This window comes from Bicyclus anynana, chromosome 4 (assembly GCF_947172395.1).
Source record: "Bicyclus anynana chromosome 4, ilBicAnyn1.1, whole genome shotgun sequence".
Classification (NCBI taxonomy): Eukaryota; Metazoa; Arthropoda; class Insecta; order Lepidoptera; family Nymphalidae; genus Bicyclus; species Bicyclus anynana.
This window is the reverse complement of record NC_069086.1, coordinates 6,800,355-6,824,097: the sequence shown is the minus strand read 5'-3', so window position 1 is coordinate 6,824,097 and position 23,743 is coordinate 6,800,355. Positions and strand designations below refer to the sequence as shown.

The 23,743-nt window shown below is 35.8% G+C and overlaps 1 protein-coding gene across 4 annotated transcripts in view; it reads right to left on the bottom strand.

Moving 5' to 3' along the window:
* Positions 1–23,743, bottom strand: part of LOC112054318 (TLD domain-containing protein 2) — a 180,121-nt gene that overhangs the window by 125,723 nt on the left and 30,655 nt on the right. The gene's annotated exons all lie outside the window — the stretch shown is intronic.

Here is a 23,743-nt window from a genome sequence, read left to right as displayed (position 1 = left end):
AATCTTTTACCACTGGAAAGCTATAGTATCAGCGAATAGAATGGCTATATTATAGATCATAAGACTAGGGATAGTCACAAGAAAATGGAAAATACCTACGAGAAAATGAAGAAATTGCCACAGTTTCAAAATAAACAGTTCTACTGTCGTTTCGTAAAGTATCAATGCCCCCCTTCAAACATTTTAAAACTAAATCTATATAAAACTATGATATGGAATCTAGGGCAGATATTGTGTTATCTATCAATAGGTTAAAAGACATTAAAATAAAAAAAAAATAAGAATCGACTCGAGACACGATAAAGTCGTATCTAATGTTATCATCACGTAGATACAAACGAAAGTCGATCAAGAGAAACAAAATAAAGCATGTGACCAAGAACAATTTTCATGTGAAAATGATGTATACATATATGCGAACTGGCAGAGTTGGGGTGCGTTTTTAACCGACTTCCAAAAAGGAGGAGGTTCTACGTTCGGCTGTATGTATGTTTTTTTTATGTATGTCCAGCGATATTTCCGTCATTTATGAACCGATTTTAAAATGACTTTTTTGTTTAGAAGGGTTTACTTCTAGAGTGGTCCCAGGGTTTGTGGGTGGCACCGCCTTCAAACTGATCAGAAGGTAGCACATGGGTAAGATGTTATTTTTTGCTTTTTAGTTTAGGTTAATTTTTGAGTTGGAAGTCGGTTGAATTTTTTTTATTAAAATTTTTATTAGTTCAGGAGTTATTACGTCTATGAGTGCAGCACTACAAGCGTAGGCGCTGAAATTAATTTAAAGCAATCAACGTTGAGATAATGTTAATACATTGTGGTAATACTTAAATATGAATAAACGAGTAAAAAGGAACTACAATTAATATTTACTTATATCGAATTATTATCTATGCTTAAAAAAGAAATCAAAAATATTCATAAAGGGTGTTAAAATAAAACAAAAAAAGTACAAGAAAATATATTTTTTAATATTATTTCTGTCTATACACGCTAGCTGTACGTACGTATGATATTGTGTAGTGGCGTGCATTTCATAGATGCAATAATACACTGCCTACCTTAAAGACTCATTATGATTATGAAATGACAGCAGTTCGCGACAAAATTTACGTAATGGTGACTTGATAACTGATACCGAGTCAGAATTAAGGTCCAACTTTTATTCAAATAGAAACCTTATTTTTTTTCTTATCTAATGGGGGGGGCATTAGTTAGTAAGGGGTGCGCTGTCACTTGGACATTTTAACAGAGGTTCGTGAGAGCCGAAAGTTTAAGAGATTTATAATCAAAGAAATTAGCTTCGCTGCGGTGGTGTGCAGTTCAAGAGACCTTTAAATTAAATTAAAGTGAAATCAAGTGTTCATTTACATCGTGCAAAATTGTTCATTTAACGCTTGCAGATTAATATTGCCCAAAAGATGTATAAGAGGCTGTAATTAGCGTTCCATTCACTCGCAGGCTCCCGCGGCCGGCGACCGCGGGGATTGCTAAATTGTTATTGCTACAAGAGCCTGTGGAGCCCAAAGCTTCGTCATTTCGTAAGATGACAGTTTGTCAGCCCTGATCCTATCAATACATAATATAAATAAACTTTAAGTGACTGTCTTTGGTTTTAAATTAACTGTGTTATTTACAATATACCAAAACACAAACAATCATTTTTATTAAAATTATGCCTGTCTATCTGTCAGTCTAAATGTCTGTTTGTCTGTCTTATCTTTGGAACGGTTGAACGGATTTTATTGAGCAACATATAGGCTACTTTTATCCGGAAAAATCCATGGTTCCGCGGGATTTGTAAAAAACTAAATTTAACGCGCATAAAGTTGCGAGCGTTCGTTAGTCATAAATAAATAAGATAGGCAAATACGAATTGGGACAATAGTGGCTATTGGATATAATGACCACTCAATACATTTATGTTGATATGTCCAAGATCCGTTCCATTCACTCGCAGATTCCCCGCAGCCGACGTCAGCGGGGATTGCTAAATTGTTATTACTCCAAGAGCCTGTGCCAGCAGAGTATCGTAAAAAAATAAAGTTTGACCATACTACTCATACCTTAAATAAATAAATACGGTTACCTATGAAACTGGGACAATGATGCTTTTAAGATTAACCTTAAGTCGAATAAGTATAAGTTGATATTAATATTTTGTATAATATATTCTATACATATACTCTCCCAGGTAAATCATGTTCTTAGTCTTGCTTGATGGCAACTCTTCACTTTACACCTTTAAAGTTTAGGTAAACCTTTTACGAACTTTCCAAAGCCACCATGTTCTAAACTTCATAGTAACCCATGAAATCAAATGAAAATATCATGGTCAATCATTTAATTCCATCTTATTTACATCGATTACAGACAGTCAAAAGTCACTATAGATCTAAACTTCATATACCTATGGTAAGTGCAAGGGTTGAGAAACTTTCAGCCTTTGTAAAATAATGAACGTCACCACAGGCTCTTATACTATAAGTTATCCAACGACCAGCAGCACCAAAACGGGTCAAGTGTGATTCAAAACACGTATCGAGGTGTTCTGCACCTATATGGCGAGCTTGCACTTGTACTAATTGCGTATCCACTTATAGTCTCAAACAAATCGAATATACACCTTCAATATATCCTACTAATGGCTGTAATCTACATTTATATTACTGGAAAACATTTTCCACCTTTTTTTATTTCTACACTTAATTTGTATAACACAAGAAATAAAGTAAAATAATAGAAAAAAAACAAAGTTAAAATGTTTTTCGTTATCGGGGAAAGATTGACTTGTGATTACACAGTGTAACAACATTTTATTTTGTACAAATAAATATTATTTTTTTAACATTTTTTGGTATTGGGCCTTCTAAATGTTTCGCGATTTCCGATCAAGATACTACCTACCTTCCTTTCCGCCTTCACCAATCAGAGCATTGCTTGCTCGCGTTCGCTCTCTCAACATTACTCAAAAACAAATCAACACCGAATCCGATACTTCATACACAATAACGGAGAATAAGTAAACAATGAAATCTGAGTAGAATTATGTACGGTAGCAAGACCAAACATCGTACGTTGACCTCGGTTGACCTCCGTTACCTGTTTGCGTCTTTATTGCAACATAATAATATCGTCTACTTAGTTAAGATATCACGTAATTCGACACGCTATGACAACTGCCCCTGATATGTGTATAAAATTTAATGAACGCTCTTCATAGTGGCCAACGTATTGGTCAACACGCGTAAAACCCGCTCTTCGCGTCGGCCATCTTTGTGGCGAATATGGTGGTTGTACCGAAACACCCGCACTACATGCTAGCCAACATATTCGACAAAGTATTGGCGTATTGGTGTGTTGGTCAGCGTGAATAGCGGGCATTAAACACATCTGACCGCAAAATGACAACAGAATAGTATTAAGTAACTTAATCACATTGCCGCATTGCAACCCTGAACTCTAAAAAATCTTGCCTCACGATATTTCAATCTTCAATAACGCAATTAATGCTCACTTCATTTCATAAATGGTTGGGTCAAACCGATAAATCAGTTTGTCGAAGTAAAATCGATTTAAGTATAAGAAAATACTTTTACTTGACTAAAATGAATATCTTTCGTCTGGACCATTTTTTAAATATTACAAACATACCTTTGATATTTAGTTGTTAAGGGCGATTTTCAAATCCATATATTTATTGTGTCCGATAAACACGATTTTATAAACACGGGATAACTCTAGAAGTCTTAGAGTGATCCCATGTATTATGTAAATTGATAGTCATGAAATACATGGAAAAACCATCGAAGTAGTTCAGTTAAAGATATCATTATTATAAATAAGCTTCAAAAGCTCAACGGTAAGAGCGGTCGGACTCATCACCGAGGGGTCGTGGTTCGATCCCTACCCCGTAGGTCTATTGTCGTACCCACTCCTAATACAATATTTCCCGACTAGTTGGATGAATGGGAATATTGGTCATATTTAAAAGATATGGCAAATGTTCTTTTAAAAAAAAAATTAAAAATTAAGGTAATATTTGTAAATACTAGGTCTGAAAATAGTAGGCAAAGACTATAAAACTTCATTAGGTCAAATTCTTTGATACATCATTTCTTAGTTAAACGAGCTACCTATTCCAGACACCAAACAGTTGACAAAAAAAATCTACATTTCGAAGATTTTACAAACAGCTGTCTGGGCTACAAACTTGCATTTGAAAGATTGATTAATGAGAACAATGAGTCTGTAATTTTGTGCTAAGTTTTTCAAGATTTCCAGTGTTTTTCAGCCACTTCAAGTTACGCAACCTGCGCCCTTTCACATGCTCTTGACATTTATGTTCGCTTGTTATTAAGGTAATGATGCAAGCGTATTTAAAGCTTTATATGAACAGCAAGACCTTTAGCGATCCCTTACTGAATCTTCCTTTGAACAGCTAATAACGATCGATCGAAGATTTATTGCACTTATTCATGTACTCCTCAGCATATGCCTGTCACAATTACTCGAAATTAGATAATAAATTACTTTCGGGTACTTATATAATCATTCTTATCTCTTTTTTCATACATTTATCTGATAATCTGATGAATCTGTGTTTGTGATGCAATATGTGACGTATGAGTCCCGTTATAAGATTGGTAAGTTTAACTTCTGCAACATTATCATCTGACTTTGACTCATCTGTGGTAAATAAAAATATGGTCCGAATTCATATGTGTTGTACATAAATTACTGTAAAATTGCTACAAATCTATACTTATACTAGCGGACGCCCGCGACTTCGTCCGCGTGAAACTACCTACCCTACCCTTAGGTGTATAAAAAATAGATGTTGGCCTATTCTAATAGATACCGGATAAGCACAAAAAATTTAATCAAAATCGGTCAAGCCGTTTCGAAGGAGTATGGCAACGAAAACTGTGACACGAGAATTTTATATGTATATTAAATTATAAAGCTGAAGAGTTTGTTTGTTTGTCCGATTTGAAAATTGTTTTCAGTGTTAGATAGCCCATTTATCGAGGAAGGCTATAGGCTATATATTATCCCCGTATTCCTACGGGAACGGGAACCGGGTGAAACCACGCGGCGTCAGCTAGTTGAATTATAAATTGGGTGAAAGAGTAACAAATCTCTATCGCTAAGTATAACATCGAAGTTAACATTTTTGAAGATATAGTTTGTAGTCACATCGTTTTGTGTTTTGACGTTAAATAATAGTATGCTAAATATGTCCATAAATGTTGGTATAAAAACCCTTCATTCTTTGACATTGTACATTTTAAACCGGTTTTTAAACTTGGGACAGATTTTAAAACAAGATAATTTTATAAAAGCTTGTAATTGAGTTGTCATCGGCATTAAGCAATAACCAATTGTCTTAATCTCTCCGTAATCTTAATCTTTATGACTCTCAAAGGAACGTATTTTAAATCGGTTTCTTACAATTTTTTTATGTGAGTACATACGGTTCGTTTGGGGTTCATTAATTATTCAGTGTTTCAGAAGCTGGAACGGCGATTCCATGGTTTCGTATATTATGCCTAAATAATACCGTTTTCAAACAATAATAAAAAACATTGATCAGTGATTTTTAAAGGCAGAAAAAAATATATATTATATCTTGTAACATACAGCATTAATAGTAATAATATCAAAACTGCTAACGATCTATTTGTATATATTAAGTAAAATCTCTTAAAATGAGCAAAAATACAAATATATGTAAATGTACATAAATGTCAAAGAGAACCTCATTTCAATAGCACTATAATTAATCATAGACAATAGCTTTACAACTTTTTTTAATATAACTGTTAATTTTAATGTCAAAATCTGTCTAGCGTTCTACTATAAACAGGTGTAACTAAAGTTTATACCGGTTTCTATATGCAAATTATTATAATTCACCGGCCAGTCACATAACTGCTCGTAAAAGACCTCTTTCGTTCACCTATAACCTATAACAGAGAAAGTTAAATACTTTTATTTGGAGAATTACTTTTAATGGATTGCTAAATGCTTCCGTAAGTCATATCAGTTTCACGGACGTGATTTTTGAATAAAATTTTGCATTACTGCATGCAATGATCATGGTAATGAGGAAATTATTATCACTTAAAAACACTAAGTACAATTAAGAATACCCGTAAGACGTTTTTTCTTTAATATTAGTAGCACGTATATTTACACGTACCCAATTTATTGCAATTATTGCAATAAAGCAATTAAGCATCAGAATTCCAGATCAGGCTTGCAGGAGCGAGAGTTTTAGAGTCCCATATTCAATTATTCCCCTCTCACTCTGAGAGGAGACTTGAGCTCAGCAGTGAGCCGAATATGGGTTGATAACGACGATTCAATTATTGGGCCAAGGTATTTATTTGATATGTGCACTTCTTCCATATTCCTACCCTATACTACTCTACTCCTACCCATACCCTACCCCTTCCCTATTTTTGTCTTTGTTGCATCATATATCCATCGTTTTTACGAGTGAATGAGGTATACGTATATATACTGTAGGAAAACGTTAATATTGCCCACTCGCTGACGCTCCGCGGTTTCACCCGTGTACCCGTTCCAGTGAGAACACGGGGATAAAATATAGCCTGCGACACTCTCAAATAACCTAGCTTTCTACTGGTAATAGAATTTTCAAAATCATTTAAGTAGATGCAGAGATTACGCCTAAAACACCACAAACTTTATAATATTAGGTATCTGCAACCATCAATTTTACGAGTGTGAGTGTTTTTAAGATACACACTGTAGTGAAACGTCAAGATTGCTGATAGTAACCAAAAAGTTCAGACCAAATAATGATACCTGTTATTTCAAAACAAAAAGAAACCTTAAGTGTTAGGTACAATTTTCTTTTCACTACCATTGACTCACTACAATTTCAACTGCTACTACTTATTATTCTAGCGTCGTTTTGACAGTCGGCCATTAATATAAAATAGGGCACAGTTATTAAGCGGTACCATCTGACCTCCACGACCTGCCACTAGTAATAATAACTAGACCGGTAGTAGATTTAAATATTATCACTTGTCCAGGTACATCTATATCATAATTTTGCATTGAATTTCCTCGCAAATGCTCTATGCCAGGGTAGGCGAACCAATGGCACGCGTGCCATTGATGGCACGCGACACAATATTTTGGGCACGTCGCCGATCATAAAACATGTGTAAAGTAGGTATTTGACATAAATTATTTGTCATCTAACCTGCAGCAACAGAAGTCACACTAATTTTACAATAATTTAATTTATGCGTGTAATAAAAACATTCCAAAATGTACCTCTTTTGTTTACTTTATTTCATAAAGAGTTTTGATAGTATTTATTATTGTTATTCTCCAAATAATCAGAAAGTCAAAATTATTTGATGGCACGCCAATGACCCCATTAAACATTTTTTAGAAAAAATGGCACGTTGATGCATAAAGGTTCGCCTACCCTGCTCTATGCTTTCAGAGGCGGTTACACATTTTTTCCAAACGTCAAAAAAGCTGTCGTCCATTTTCTGACGTCCCCATCTTACTTGATGTCACTAAAGTCATATACTATATAAATAACTATCAAATAAACGTCAAAGTAATTGTTTCAAACACTCCGTTTGGTAATGTTTAGTATTAACGTGATGTCATGAAACCGTTAAAATATAGACAGACCATCATGGCAATTTTATGCATTCATGTCTCAAAAAATATAATATTATTTTTCAATCTAGTAGAACGCTAATGAATTTAAGTCATGTTAAAAAAGTGTCAACTAGCCTACTATGATCTCAAGTAACTTGAACATCAAGTTTGACAGTGAGGAATCTCTATTGATACCAGTCAAAAGAACTCCAGTATCGATATCGGTCCAGCTCACGGATATTCGACGACAAGAAAATAACGGTTCGCAATTTTTTTTGTAGCAAATACTCGTGAAAAACTAATCGATACAATTAGCGAGCCTTCACTCGTGCTATTTTATTTACGACAATGGATCAAGTTTTTTGCTAAACGTTCTTATTTTGTGGCATGATGTATAGCCATTGAACGGGTAACGGACGCTTCAGCGTCAGCAGAAAGTGTTAGCAACGGTACTCTAATTGTTGCTAAATACGAACTAATGAGGTCACCAGATTGAACACTACTCAATGGGGATGATGACTAGGTTTGAATATATTGATTTTTATGATACATTCAGGTAAATAGGGTCAATGTTAACTAATTTATACTTATAAAGCAAAGATTGTCTGGATATTTGCAAAATAAATGAGATTATAAAATTTCAAAATCTATAAAAAATACTTTATCGTAATTAGATGAAAATTCATACAGCTTTAGATTCCTTATATTAAATATGACATTTTTTAATATATGAACTATAAACATAAACGCATAAATAACAAAGATATTAGTAATTTTTATTGAACGCACATACACATCTAACGATCAATACATTACCTACGACGTCATTAGTTCGTGCCATTTTGTATGGGGCGTTATTCAGGGATCCGCGCCGCAAATCTGACCCTTTAAATCCCTGTAGCTCCAAAAGTAATGATCGCAGATACCATGTTCCTTTTACATAATTGCTTTACTATTAGCATACTCTTAATTTACCGTCACGCGGTTTCACCCTCATAGTTCCCGTTCCCGTAGGAATACGGGGATAAGATATAATTTATAGCACTCGGGGATATTGTAGCTTCTCAACAGTGAAAGAATTTTTCAAATCGGTGCAGTAGTTTCGGAGTGTTTCAATGCAAACAAACAATCAAATCTTTCCTCTTAATAATATTATAGTATAGATCACAGATTAATCAATAATATACAGATAGAGCGTACGGAACACGACGGTATCGTACCCGTCACAAATACAAAATTCAAAAAGTAATACATTCTAGAGTCTAGTGGAAGTTTTCAATATTTTCATACTATTACTATCGCGTTAACGTAAACGCGAATTTATATATCGATGGAGTATTTTCATTGGTTATTATATTAATTTACGTAATTGTTGTTTTTCACATTTGAGTTTATTGATTACATACTCGTATGTTATAGGTACACGTGCCTTAATAGTACACATTATTTGCGTTAATAACTTGCTATTGTTACTTCACAAACATCTTTATTATGTGGGCTTTGTCGTAATATTATTTAAATTGAACGTTTCGTGCGAACAAACCAAAATATTTACGGCGATTACAGGCAATCAAGTTAACGAAGTACCAACGCTTATTTTATTTTTGGTAATCCCAGAACGCTTGTTAACAAAGCCAAGAGGCATTTATGTCTTAATGAATTGTTCCAGTTCTTATTTTCTTTATATTCCTACAGTATGACTTTGGTTATTGTCAAGTAAATTTTGTTTCGTTTTGACTAAAAGTCTGTGCTAAAGATCGCGCTTATCTAAAATTTATTACAAGTAAAATCGCCATAAGTAGCTTTGCCCTAAGGCCAGTTCACAAAATTCATTCCGCAATTAAATCCAACGTGGCATTCGAAATAGCATTAGAAATACCCCAGCCAATACACACGAAATATACCGGATTCACTACTACGAATGTGCGCCAATTGATGTTTCGCGTGAATAAATAAAATCATCTTAGAAGATGGTCTGTATAGATGAAGTCTAAATGTTGTTAAACCTGGTGTTACAAGTTCCTTCATTAGAGGTGGTATTAAGATTTATTATTTATGTTATTGTAGAAGAGATGTATCAGTGTTGGTATCCTTGAGGTCAGTTGTTTGTTAGGCAGCGTAGACACGTCACGCTGCCAGTCGCGTTAGTGATTTTGTACAATAATTCGTTTTGTGTCGTAGTTATTGTTTATCATAAATTGTCGTGTGGGCATGGAGAACATGTCGGGCAAGGCAGGTAAGTGTTGATGCATTCTAAAGGGATCCCTTAAACCTACTCCCAAGGTCACAAGTCCTGGCACCTGCTCGAGGTGTTTACTCTACCACAAAATAATGGTACAATCACTGTCGCTGCTACCCGTCACGTCACACTAGCACATCAACGAAACGGCGAATTGTTTGCGTTTTAATTATAAGGTAGTAGTAGGCAATATAAAGAAAACATTTGAAAGTTTTAACGCAACATCGAACAAGAACATGTACAATGTTGCGTTAAAATTGTAATATAATAAAAGATAAAATAACATGAGGATAGCAAAAAGCCTATTCCAAATATAATAGAAGCTAAAACCTTAAACCTACAGCAAAACGTCACGACAGGAAAAACGACATGGATTTTTACTTACTAATAATAGGTACATACAAGAGGGACATTAGCTGAAATAATTAACTTTCATTGTTCAATAATCTAATCTAATTATAAAGTCGTTACTTCGTGTAGCGCAAATGTATATTAATAGAGGATAACGATGTTTATTAAACAGCGTCCAGCTGCGAGTCATCTGCCGGCTCCGTTGCATTTGTTTACCATTTACTCCTGCAAGGTCAGAGCCTGCATCTATGAAAGTACGAATACCGTAATGATTTTATTTAAATCAGGAATATGATTTACGATATCTAGAATTTAAATATACTTCGGTTCCGCCCTAAAAGTTGTCTACGTCTTTCGTCTTAGAGATTTATCGTAGGCGTCCACAGTATCGTACGTATCGGAAGCATCGCATCAAACGGATTGTTAAATATAAGGTATATAGAATTCGTTCGATGCGGATCAGTGGACACATGTGTATGGCTTTCTGTACGAAGAATACTAAAATCCGTTTGCTGAGATGAGTACCTACGATGCGTACGATGCAGATTTGTGGACGTATATACTACATTTCCAATAATTTTTGGTTAAAATGCAGTAGGTCTGTCAGAGACGAGCCAGAGAGATAAATTTAGGGGCGGAATGAGTCTCTAAGGACGTATCCTATAGCCCTGTGAGACTCTAGCCTCGGCTGTAGAGACGATCGGACTGATGTGTCCCCATGGGCAGCCCTGTGCTGTCGGTAGAACATAGTGCTTCAGCCGATCAAGTTCAAGGACATTGTATGCCTATGCCTATGTATAGCCATACAAATTTTAACTGTGGAAATATTCATTTAGTATTTCAAACGTAAACAAAGCGGCACGCTCAGGATGATGTTATGCAGCTTGTAACTAATATTACTCCATTGAGTTTCCTTTTTCAATCGACTACTGGTTACTTTTATTTGCTTAATGTAATTCTCTGGTCATTGTATCACTATGAGATTGGCGACATAGGCAGAAACCCGGAGTTGAATTCTATGATATCTTTTAATATTGACGAACAGAACAGGGTTGTCCCCAATTTAAGCCTCTGTAATTCAGCGGTTCAGTTATCGGACTAAAGTCAGAACGATCATACAAAGTTCACGAACCAACCTAGCACTACTGTTGTACTAGTATATACTTCTAGCACAAGGTTTTCGCTTACTTGACGGGAAAATGGGAATATTGATTATTATTAATGAAAAACATAGGAATGATTCATTCAAAAGCTTTAATCATTGTAGAAGCTTCTAACTAAAAAAACAAACACCATGCAAACTTTATAACTCGAACGAATGCTTTCTGCATCGTGTTAAGCAATGAGGATTAAATATACATATTCATGTTTATAGGTCTCATGATAATAAAATTTGCCTGCAATATACAAAAGGTATATTTTGACCTCAACCGACCTTCACACCTTTAAGTTAATGTTAAAGTCAATGGCGAGCAATAATGAAAAGTGCCTACGCGAATTTATCAAGTGTGTCAAAATGTCAAGCCTCACGAATACCACTAAAGAACGACCGCAGCAGCCCGCAAGTCATGTTTAAATCAAAATAATCGCTTGTGCTTAACCACTTGAACTCTACAACCAGCAGTTTACTAATGATTTATAGCCCTCCATATTGCATTGCACTGCATTACTATTTTTTAAACGACGAAATTCTCATTACACAGCGTGTTTTTAGACCAATTATATGTGTATTGTACTAGCGTACGCCCGCGACTTCTTCCGCCCTTAAAACTCCTTAATCCGGCCGTGTCGTAAAATCCGTTCTAAGCGAACGTCTACTATCTACATACTACCTCCCTGCTAAATTTCAACGTCGTCAAAAATTACGTCAAGCGGTTTTCGAGATTTCGCGATCTATTTTCGTCTTTGTCAATATGAGACAATTCTAAACTATTTAAAAATTACAATAGGTATATGGGAAAGTAGTGGGTAAGATACCAGCTGCTATATTTTTTTGTTCCCTTCAATAAAGCTGTCAGCCTCAGTTATTACCGTAAACATCTGATAACAATCGTTAACCTCTGGTTAATCCTTTAACGCCGGTGGAATAATTTGTTGAAACCAGATAACAATCACCCCGTATAAAAACTTGTAGGCCTTCAGATATGGGTTAGAATAATAAACAGGCCCAAATTAAATACCGAAAACTGCCCAACTGTACGATATGGGTTAGCGCTGGTAAAGTTCCTCGCTTGTTTGTCGAAAAAGGAGGTCCTAATTACCACGAGTATTTCAGTCAGTATGTATTTAATATGTTTTGCTAACGTATTTGATTTAATTATGTTTTGAACGGGAGGTTTGATTCCCAGGTTATTTTAGTTGGTTTAAATGGCGGGCATTTTGGGGTTATTTAGCCACATGAGGCTTTTAACTTACGCTTCAGGTAAAATGGGCACAGGACGTCATTTTGTACGACGTTTCTCTTCCATGCCGATCTGTCTCTGTTTATAAGCGATCGTTTGTCACTTACCATCAAGCGGGCCATCTACTACTCACATGTCCGTCAATTACACAAAATAAGAATTCTAAACAGTTTAAAATTTTGTGAAAACTTGTGTTTTGTTACTTTTTCATAGGAAGCGGAAAAATGTTGGGGCCTTTTTCTAGAATACGCCACAAATTGCATAACATTTATTTTTTGTTTCCACTGTTCGAGTAGACAGTTGCGCCACCTATCTATTTATAATTTTGTATTATGTTATGTGTGGCATTACCTTTTTCTTTCTTATGCTATTAATATCAACAGGGATCTAAAGGTTCCTTACATAACGAAAATAGTTCGGCGTTTCTTACAATCCTTTTTTGACTTTATAATACAAGTTGTTTTTAATATGAAAATTGGTGAAAAGACAATTTAATCAGTCTACAAAGTTCACCAACCAACGCTGAAGGTTTTTCATTATGACTCAGTTATTTATAATTAGGTAAGTACATTGCTCTACATGAGTTAATTAACTTCCTAAAGTTTCCAACACAGTATATTTTATAGAGTTTTCTTTTGTGATAAAACTGAATATATATAATGTACAATATTTTAAAAACTCCTAGTACCAAGAGCCTACAGTACAATATAGGTGAGGCGTAACTTCAAAATGGTTTTGAAGTGAAATTGTGTGAGGTGACTAGACTAAATTAATTAAGAAATATTATAATATTAATAGCTTTAAAGTAAAACAAAACTTACACAAACATTAAAGCCAACAGTAGTAGTAACATCACATAATATATTAAGTTTTTATTTTAAATAGTACGAGTTATGCGAATTCAGTCATTTTCAAAAGGAAAAGAATGTTGGCAATGTTTTTGACCACGATTATTATTATTATTATTTTTTAATCTTTACAAGTTAGCCCTTGACCACAATCTCACCTGATGGTAAGTGATGATGTAATTTAAGATGGTAGCAGGCTTACTTGTTAGGAGTATGAAGACAATCCACAACCTTCCTGAATTCTTTCGGTTTGTGTGTCTTTTCGGTGGTAGCCACGGCCGAAGCCTCCCACCAGCCAGACCTAGACCAATTAAGAAAACTCTTAATCGGCCCAGTGGGGGATCGAACCCAGGACCTCCGTTTTGTAAATCCACCGCGCACCACGGAGGCCGCCTAAATTTTCAATTTTCCTTTTTTCAATAGGCCGTCAATATTCTTTTTTTTTTCTAAACGAAGTCAATCATATAATAGTAACTAATTCAGAATCTATTTTACAATCTGAGCTAGTAAAGCTAAAAAGTACGACAATAGTGCAACATGGTAAAGTGATATTCTTATATCGATTGAGATAAAACATTGTTGTCATATGAAAAATCAACAATGACATACTTAGACTCAAAAAAATTAAAATCTGCAGGCGTAAGACGCACGCTTTGTAACGATATAGTAAAATTTCAATTGGAATAAATACATCCATGTATTTAGTCACCGGCTCTTAGTTTACATGTGATTGAATATTTAGTCGCTCAGGGAACAATGACAAGGCGTGTTGTACAAACATTTTTACTTTATCTTGATAGGTTTACTCCCGAGAGTGATGGCAAACATGCCTTCGGGGAAATGAGATTGTTACAGCGTAAACGTGGCACAACCTACAAGGTAAATGTTGTTGATCACAAAAGAATCAACGTACTACATCGTAAACATTAACTCTCAGACCAATTATAAAAGGACCTGTATCGCACTCATTGTCACGAACAAAATTGTCTGTCATTTTCTGAGGAAAACGAGCTTAGATTTGGTATATATCTTATACTAAACTAGACGTTTTTGTCCGTTTTTTACACCATTCAATTACACAAAAAGGTATTTTTACGGAGCTCTTTAACCGACGAACACGATTACAACTATTTAACATCGATTCTATAGATACAGTGTTTATAATCGCATTAGATCGTTGATCATATACTTTGACAGAAAAGTAACGTCTGGCGAGGCAGGTCCTATACAATAATTGGTCTGAGCATTAACTCAATATAAAATACAGTAGAACCCGCTTAAGACGATCATGCTTAAAACGATTTCCCACATAATACGTAATTTTACGCCAGTCCCTACAACTTCAGACATGTTTTCATACATTTCCTAACGCTTAATACGATTCGTCATCCCGTTTAGTACGCCTACATGTCACACGCATGTAATGCCAAATGCGACAAATAAATCACAACAGATAGATTAGGACATCATAAAGGTCCTTAAACAAGGTTGCAGGATAAGGCTAATACATGATATCTTAAACAACTGAAAGACTCTGATAGCAAACGACATGATGCGATTCTAAACTGAAAATTTATTTTCCTTAATTTTCTGCGTGTGTGAAGTCTGCCAATCCGCATTGGACTAGCGTGGTGGACTATTAGCCTAACCCCTGTCATTCTGAGAGAAGACAGGTGCTCAACAGTGAGCCAAATATGGGTTGTTAATGATGATGATGGCATAACCATATTGATATTTTTTCACTGCACAAATAAGCCTACCCTGAGTGCGCTGCTAAGTGAGCGCAGACTTATGTGACTGGCGCTATACTCGTAGCTTGGCAAATTCCTTCATAACACACCCGATGGTCCGCGGGGGATTTTTTCAAAATTCTATATCATGTCCGTTTTATTCAGACAGCCGCAGGTCTTTAAATATGAGCTGTCGTCGACAGTGACTGGCCACAACTGAAGAGTGAAGCACCTCACTTCCAGCCCGTGCCACGCGCGCAGCCCTCGTCCCCCGTCGCCCGCATACCATGGGATTATCATCAACAAATTTGCCAAGCTATAGTAGGATATATTATGATGTGCAATCGTAATCTAAGGTATTAAAACCCTTAAGTAATTTGTTCATTCCACTACAAATCTGTTAATTAACTTATGTAAGATACAAAACAGTATATAATCGTAAATGTATCTATATAGATTTCTTTGGCTTCGTTCTAATTGGGTTTAACGCTCGTGTTTAGTTTCACTGCCAACGTCGTAGCATACTCGTGTGACATAGAGGAAGTAGCGTAGATCGTATTACCATACACTAATGATGAGTCGTGTGTTATTTGAAAAGATTAAGTGTTGGCCCGGTCACACTTTTCGTAACGTAACCTACAAGTTTTACATCAGTAAACTGTAAAGTAACTTTAACTGTAAAGTAAGTTATATAAATAAAAGCCATTTGTTTGTTTGTTTGTTACATTAATAGGAAAAACTGCAGTTATTTTATGCACAGATCCTACTAATATTATAAACGCGAAAGTTTGTATGGATGTTTGGATGTTTGTTACTTTTTAACGCCGCTACTACTGAAGCGATTTGGCCGAAATTTCGAACGAAAATAGATTTTATTCTGCATTAACACATTGGCTACTTTTTATCCCTCAAAAATGGTTTCCCGAGATTTGTGAAAACTGATGATTTTGATGATACGAATGTTTGTTACTCTTTGACGCCTCGACTACTAAACCGAATTAGCTGAAATTTTGTATTAAGATATACTATATCCTGGATTAACACATAGGCTACTTTTTATCCCGGAAAAATCCATGGTTCCAGAGGGATTTGTGAAAAGCTAAATCCCATGCGGACGAAATCGCGGGCGTCAGCTTGTTAAAGAATAATAGACAGACAGAGCGCAAGGATCACGGCCGTGACGCAGTCATTCCAAATACAAATTAAAAAACGAATACATTCTAGAGTCAGTACGACACAAAGCGTCGCATCAGTAATCTTCAATACTATTCCATAAAAAATGTCGTCTTATGTTTTTAAATATTTAAAAAAACTGTTTTTTTATGGGTTTCACCGGCCTCACCGCGCTGCTTGTAAAGACCCGTTCTATATCATTCTGTGGTTTTATGTAGCATCAAAATAGTGTAATCAGTTATCTACAGAGAACCACACTTTAATACTATCTACGAGTTCGTCTACGAGTAATCCCGGAAGATAGATATATATATAGATCCTTAGGATGTTATAATGAAAATTAAAATTTCAAGGAGGCTTTTTTTACAAGCACTTTTGAAACGTCAAGTTTGATTATCTGTAAAGACTATCGGTTTGGAAGTCAGGTCCTGCCAAGAATAGTCGAAAATAAACTCAACGGATGTGGACTAGCAATCCATGGATTCACTGTGCGAGAGCCGGGTCTATCGCGTGGCAGAGAGAAAAACTCCGAGCAAAGTCCAGGACTTGTGACCAATGGATATAGGGTTCACGAATTCCTTGACAATCGATTAGCACTCCCCTTCTCCGCTCGTGTTGTTCTCCCTGCCTAGCCAAATTTTACAAGCCTAAATAACTTATATAATTACACTAGCTGACTCCGCGCGGTTTCACCCGCTTGGTTCCCGTTCCCGTAGGAATACGGGGAAAATATATAGCCTATAGCCTTTCTCGATAAATAGGCTATCTAACACTGAAAGAATTTTTCAAATCAGACCAGTAGTTCCTGAGGTTAGCGCGTTCAATCAATCAAACAAACAAACAAAGAATTTAATTTAATTTTAAGAATTTAATAACTTTGAAGAATTCTGCATACCAACACAGCAGAAACTTGATGATAAATTATTTAGAGTGAACTGAGGGAGACGTAGGTAGGTGTGACATCGAAATCCGTTTATCAAAATACCGTTGCTTGCTGATGCTCTTTCAGTTTTACAAACCAACGCACCTGTCAACACCTTACTAGCTACTACATTCAAAACTAAACAGTCTTTTGAATGTAGAAAAGTTAGGGATCCGTAGAACATTTTTTACAATTGACTACTATTAAGTTAATTTTTAGTTGTTACTAACCAGCTGTTTTATACTGTTGCTTAATCAATAGTTATACAACTTAATGTCCTACAAATTGCGTGGTACATTATCTCGTTTCGACGCTCAGAAATTTTCAATTCCTGGTAACTCAGTTAGCTAACAGAATCAAGAATTTTCTTGAATAAAAATGTTGATCGTCTCATCGAGATGAAGCTACTCTAGCAATCAGTTGTAAAAAATGTTCTACGGATTCCGGGCTAGAAATAACATAACATTTATATCTGTATAAAATATCTCAATACATATTCATAATTATAATACTGAACATAAAAAAAATGTCGTACATACCCTAGTAAACTGAGAAAATTCATTCCTATATAAACAAATCTAACACCACTCTAAATCACAGACATTATAACTCAACTGAAACCTAAAAACAGTTCTGTGTCAATTTTTCATAAATACATTCTAATCAAACTACTATCGAATTTCGTATGTTACACGTCCACAGCAAATTTTACATTAGATAATAATGAAGCAGTTATCATTTTTTATCAATATGTAATTACATATGTCTACAAAAAAAGAATATCGTCACACATGGTGGTATCTCTATAATACATATGAATATATATATTTTATAGTTATATGTTATCAGAGTCAGGTGAGTTAAACCCATTAACTCAAAAACGGCTGGACCCATTTTTATGATTTTATTGAAAATTTGGAAAAAAATATAAAAAAAGACAACAAAGACTTTTTGGAGTTTACTCCTTAAGAATCGATTTTTCATATTATAGCCCCTGGTATGAAAAAAATATAGGCAGTGAAATTCGATGTACCGTGATATGGACGAGGATGCACGCTGTTGGCGGGCGCGCACGCTGCGGCCTGCTGCTCCTCGGTTGCGCACCTTTCACTTTTTAGGCGTAATATTGAGACATACATAGTGTATGCAGCGGGGCAACATACACCTATTTAGACAGTCGATCTAAAAGATCTTCATTGCATGTCATCGAATCACGACAACCTCTAGGCTCCGTTAGTATATAATATACTCACACATGTTTTAAGATTTTCTCGCGACGTAACCTAAGATCTAGATTAAAACTTCAGCTGTTCCATTTAGATATGCCAAGAATACGAAACCTCATTTAAGTGAGAAACGTCGCGGCGACTTAAATTTTCCCCAACTTTCACAACTTTAAACACTTAGATATGCTTTAAAGACACGCCTTACGCCTTATCTCTCCACTCTTGAACCATATTTTTCGCTTGGTCGTGTTAATTTAGATGGTAGATATAGGTATATACGAGTAATTTCACTGATAATATTATGTTCGCTGGTGACACAAAAGTAGATGGTCCAAAATTGTATGGAGCCCAGATCCAGTCATTGTACCCTAGCGGAAATAAAAGAAAATATTTTTTTTAACTATTTTTGATTATAAAAATCTACGAATTTACTTTAATTCTTTCGAAATAATATTCATTATCTCCCAAGAAATGCAACATTACTAAGGGTAATAATGGCGGATTGATGACGTTTTCAATGCTGTAGTCGATTTGACGTTTGCTGTCAATTGACATGTCATAGTTGCTTTCAGGGCGCCATCTTGATATAACTCAAAAACTTGGGTTTTAATTTTATTTATTTCTTTTTATTTAGCTACATTTATTCACTTTAATAAATTTTAATAAGATTCTTGTATTTTTTAAAATTTTAATGATACGGGGTACAAGAGTGGACCTGAAATGGACCGTCTCCTTTACTATATTTTTTTAATTTTATTTATGTTTAATGTTATGTTCAGCCGTCTGTGTTATGGGTACTAAATAAAGTCAAGTCTTAAGTTTATTTATTTTAATGAGACTATGTTAACAGTTTTGAAACGTCAGATAGCTGATTTCATCATATACATAGTACGTCACTCAGACACTGGGAACACCTATGCTCATCACACACACATAAATATACATGTTGTGGGAATCAAACCACGCCGTTGATACAGAAACTAGGGTCACTACTCACAGTGGTGTGCATGATGTTTTTAACTAGGGAAGACTCTATACGTACAAATTGTACAAAATGGGAAATTCCACCTCCAATACAGCTACGTAATGAATCCGCAGGGTATGCATTGCTTTTATCTTTGAAATACACGCCACCGACTACGACACACGTCATAACATTAACATAACTTTATGTTGTGGATCTTATTTGTATATCAAATGCTTGTTAGTCCCTTTAAAATTCAAATTTAGCTTGCAAGATTTTGATGTTGATACGAAGTTCCTTATAGCGCGTTGCGAAAGGGGGCTAGACGGAAAAAAATAAGACCAAAAGTTGTAACGACACTTTTTGCTATAGTTGTAAGCCGTACGGCGTGCGCGTGTCTCTCTCATAGAAAGCAAGCCAATTATTTTCGTTTCGTCTAAATTTCGCATTGAACAGTGTGGTGTCGCGACGATTATTTTTGTGAGTGTATACAGGTTTTTTGTACATAATAAATAATAAAAAATAATAACAAACAAGCCGTGATAGCCCAGTGGATATGACCTCTGCCTCCGATTCCGGAGGGTGTGGGTTCGAATCCGGTCCGGGGCATGCACCTCCAACTTTTCAGTTGTGTGCATTTTAAGAAATTAAATATCACGTGTCTCAAACGGTGAAGGAAAACATCGTGAGGAAACCTGCATACCAGAGAATTATCTTAATTCTCTGCGTATGTGAAGTCTGCCAATCCGCATTGGGCCAGCGTGGTGGACTATTGGCCTAATCCCTCTCATTCTGAGAGGAGACTCGAGCTCAGCAGTGAGCCGAATATGGGTTGATGACGACGAATAACAACATAGTTCCATCCGGGTGTCCCTTGACTACTCTCAAGATTTGTTTTTTATTTTGCTCTCGGTTGTTTGTTGTTAGTCGGTTTGGAAGAAAAGAAAATTAGGAAAAAAGCAACAAAAAGAGTCACTGTTTCTTTATAAAAGGCCTTCCATGAAATAACAACTTTAATGGTTTATTTTAGAAATAAAAAATATCTAAAGCTTGTTCAATGTACATACATACAAACTCACCACGTTGTTACAACGCAATACTCCTTTGACATTAAACATACGATACTTTGGAGTATCATTATCACGTACTGTTTTATTACTTACATTTGTAGACATACATTTTTCGGCATACCAAAGTAACTCATATTGTATTGTGCACATAACAATGTTAATACTAAAATTATACAAAAAAAATTAAAAATATAACATTTTCTATGGTTTGGTTAGGATCTCGTTATAATCTTCTAAATAAAAGATACAATTGTCTTTTTTTTAGTAGAAACAATGTCATTATTTTTGTTGTTGAATTTGAAAACATGATGTGTGTACCCTTAGGGCCTCTCACTGACAATTTTTAGTTGGCCGATAGTTGGACGACTTTTTAATTGCACGTGATTTAGTTGGACGATTTAGTTGGAAAGATGTGCGGGCTGCCATACAATCGCTATACCTGTTCTATAATCGGCCGACTAAGTCTAGTCTAAACTAAAAGTTGTAAGTGAGCGGAGTCTCTTAGTTTTACTATCGAATTATTATAGCTCGAACGATTTCAAAAGCTTAGCGAAGCAGAAAACGGGGCATACTGCAACATATTTGCAAAAGATAGTCACAAACTCCATCCAGCATAGATTCTCCGAAATCCAATACAGATGCCATAAACCTAATGATTTATAATCCCTAAGGATGTTCGGATTCAAATGCCAATACTCGTAGTAAACAATGTTAGAGATGTATGATGTAAACATGCTCCGAGCATGAGGTTCGATCACTCTCAATTTGGAATTGTGACGCAAATGCGCATCCTCGTTACAATTGAGATGGGTTTTTTTGAAAGGCAAAAGTTTGTGTGTATGTGAGATTTTTTTCTCAGAGGTTCCGTAAAAATACTATTACGTACGGGCTTGTTGTTCAACCCCGATAAGTCTGACTCCACCACCACTACCGACTTAGACTTAGACATTAGCGGGAAGAGGGATTTGCGTTACTGCTTCTTTAGGTCTTTTACTCCTGTATTCTTTACTAGTAGACGCCGCGCGGTTTCACCCGCATGGTTCCCGTTCCCGTAGGAATACGGGGATAAAATAGCCTTCTTCGATAAATGGGCTATCTAACACTGAAAGAATTTTTCAAATCGGACATCGGAAAGCTTTTCGCCTCTGATTTTTCCAATTTCCAAGTATTTCTATAAAGTATCAAGCCAGGGAAATTATTTCGTATCGTCGTTGCTGCCGACGGCCGGCTAAGAGCACGTACCTTTATGTGTATGTGTGTGTTAGAAGAGTCCAAGAAGTGCGCAGTACACATAAGTACCCACGGTGATGTACCGCAGGCGGACGGATGCGCCTGCAGTACATCACTGAGATCATCTCGAGAGGTGTCCAGCTGGCGCCACCGCCAATCATTCAATTACACACTTCTCGCTGCACCGACTTAACCCAGGCATCAATTACAGAAATGAACTCGAATCATCCGCAAGGAGGTCAATTGGGTAAAATTTCGCACGGTACACACGAACTTTATAATTCTCCACTAATACAGAATCTATAATGGGCTAAAAGTCTGTGGTGATTACACGTTCTTCATTTTAAAAAGCGCATGCATGAGAATAGTCAAGTCCAGTGCCGTCCACCCATGCTCCTACTATAGTCAAGTACTAATGTACCTACTAATGGCATAAGTTTGGACCGTTGAGGCTTTGTGAAGAAGCAGGTTTTAGTCCAAGTATAACAAGATAATAACAAGATACCAAAACATCAAATCATGCCCCAAATTATTTCTATTGCGGAAAAATTCTCAATACTGTCATCTTTTGCCAGAGCCTCTCAGAGCCATTTTGATTTTCAGTAGTTAGTTTTTACGCGCTGATACGAAGCTAAATGACTGTACGGTGCGACAATATCAATATCCTATAATTAAACTACGTATAGATAAACGATCAAAAAGGAAACCTTGCAAAAATATTTGTACGTGACTAAACAAGTGTCAGCTCCCGTCAACGGTAACATGAGAATACGAGAATGTTTTGAATTCCAACGAGAGTCGGCTCTACAAAGTTATCTTATCCGTATTCTTTACTAATTAAACAAAGGGAGCAAGTGATACGAGACAAACATAAAACGGGGGGCTCGTCTGACTACTCTTATCACATTGTTATCACAGAACAAGCAGTGCGCAGCAACCGACGCGCAGTACATAAAGATCATTTTACAATGTAGCTTACGAAAGTAGGCTTCAGTTTTCTCAATAACTTTGCATGTGTAAATATTTGTAATTTCATCATGATTATAAATTTTCACGTGACTAATAAAAGGTTGTCAGGTTGTCAGTACTTCTAAGAACTTTAGTTTTCCTGTTCTTTATATCAAAGAACAGGAAAACTAAAGTTCTTATAAAAGTTATAAAAGGTTGTACTTTATTAATGAAGTGAAGTCAAGTATGCGTCTATTTCAGATAAATCATCAGATATACACACAAACATCAGAGTACATTAAGTATGCGTGCCTACCTCAGTATCAAACTAAAATTTGTATCCTCACTTAATTATCTTTCTCCATAAATCGTCTTTATAAAAAATTAAAAAATATATATGGTCGAATTGAGAAACCTACTCCTTTTTTTAATTCGGTTAAAAATTAATTGGCCTCCACCGATGTGCACACCCTTTGCAAATTTTAATTTATTTTGTGAAATAATATCCTCGTGTTATTTAGAAAACCTGGATCCTGATGCTGATGTCGCCAGCGTCCGCTAGAAATCAAAAGAGATGCCAACTAGATTCAGTGCCAACATACCTACACTCATTGAAATTAATAGTCAAAACCTCCTCGTTTTACTGAAATCGGTTAAAACATCTCAATCACGAGTCTGTTTACTCGTGATACTAATATTTCTGTTACCTCGTATCGAGACAATGAGATGTTTATCAGCAAATTACACAGTCGGATGCGTTATTGACATGCAAATAGGGAAAGAGAAAACGGATAGAGATGCGACAAAGGCGCGGATGTGAAATCGATCGGTCGCGGTAGGTGGTCTGTGGGGCGATTTGTGAGCCGCGCGTGACTGTACTGTTACTCGCTCAATGTGACGCGACCTCGGCCGGGAGACTTGTCACGTTTCTAACCCACCAAACCATCAAAGACTACTGTTTAATTAACCCAATAGGCCTCCAGC